A 1,084-nucleotide genomic window follows, 5' to 3' on the forward strand; every position below is an offset into this window, starting at 1 on the left:
CACTTCAATTTCAAATAGTTCGGAAGGTCGTCTGGACCTGTTTTTTTTTCTCCCTGTTTTTCAATCACGCATCCGAGCTCATTTCAGGAATCAATCTGTTCGATTTCAGAAATCAACCTGTTCAATTTGAGCCTTAAATAACGAGCTTTAACACATTTTTCACGATAATCTGAGTTTCGGCGAATGCAGGTTTGTGGAACACCGGCACCCCCAAATATCTTCCGTTGGTGCTCAAACTTGCGTGGCCGCTTTATCTGACCCGAGGAACTTTCTATGTGATATCCGGAGAATTTTGTTCCGGGATCCCGGAATCCCGAAAAACAGTTTATTATACATTTCAATTTCAAATTGTAGTTCGGAAGGTCGTCAGGACCACTGTTTCTTTTTCTCCTGTTTTTTCTATCACGCGTCCGAGCTCATTTCAGAAATCAACCTGTTCAATTTCAGGAATCAACCTGTTCGATTTCAGCCTCAAATAACGAGATTTATCACATTTTTCACGATAATCCAAGTTTCGGCGAATGCTGGTTTATGGTACACCGGCATCCCCAAATGTCTTCCGTTGGTGCTCAAACTTTTCGTGGCCGCTTTATCTGACCCGAGGAACTTTCTATGTGATTTCCGGAGAATTTTGTTCCGGGACCCCGGAATCCCGAAAAACCGTGTATTATACACTTCAATTTCGACCGTTTGAAAGGTCGTCTGGACCACTGTTTCTTTTTCTCCTTGTTTTTCAATCACGCATCCGAGCTCATTTCGGAATTAACTGTTCGATTTCGACCTCAAATAACGAGCTTTAACATATTTTTCACGATAATCCGAGTTTCGGCGAATTTTGGTTTGTGGCACACCGGCACCCCCAAATGTCTTCCGTTGGTGCTCAAACTTTGCGTGGCGCTTTATCGACCCGAGTAACTTTCGATGTGATTTCCGAGAATTTAGTTCCGGGACCCCGAATCCCGAAAAACCGTGTATTATACACTTCAATTTCACCGTTCGAAGGTCGTGCAACCGTGTTTCGCTTTCTCCTCGTTTTTCAATCACGCGTCCGAGCTCATTTCAGAATCAACAACTGTTCGATGTC

The sequence above is a fragment of the Silene latifolia genome, chromosome 10 (genome assembly GCF_048544455.1).
Source record: "Silene latifolia isolate original U9 population chromosome 10, ASM4854445v1, whole genome shotgun sequence".
NCBI classification, from domain to species: Eukaryota; Viridiplantae; Streptophyta; class Magnoliopsida; order Caryophyllales; family Caryophyllaceae; genus Silene; species Silene latifolia.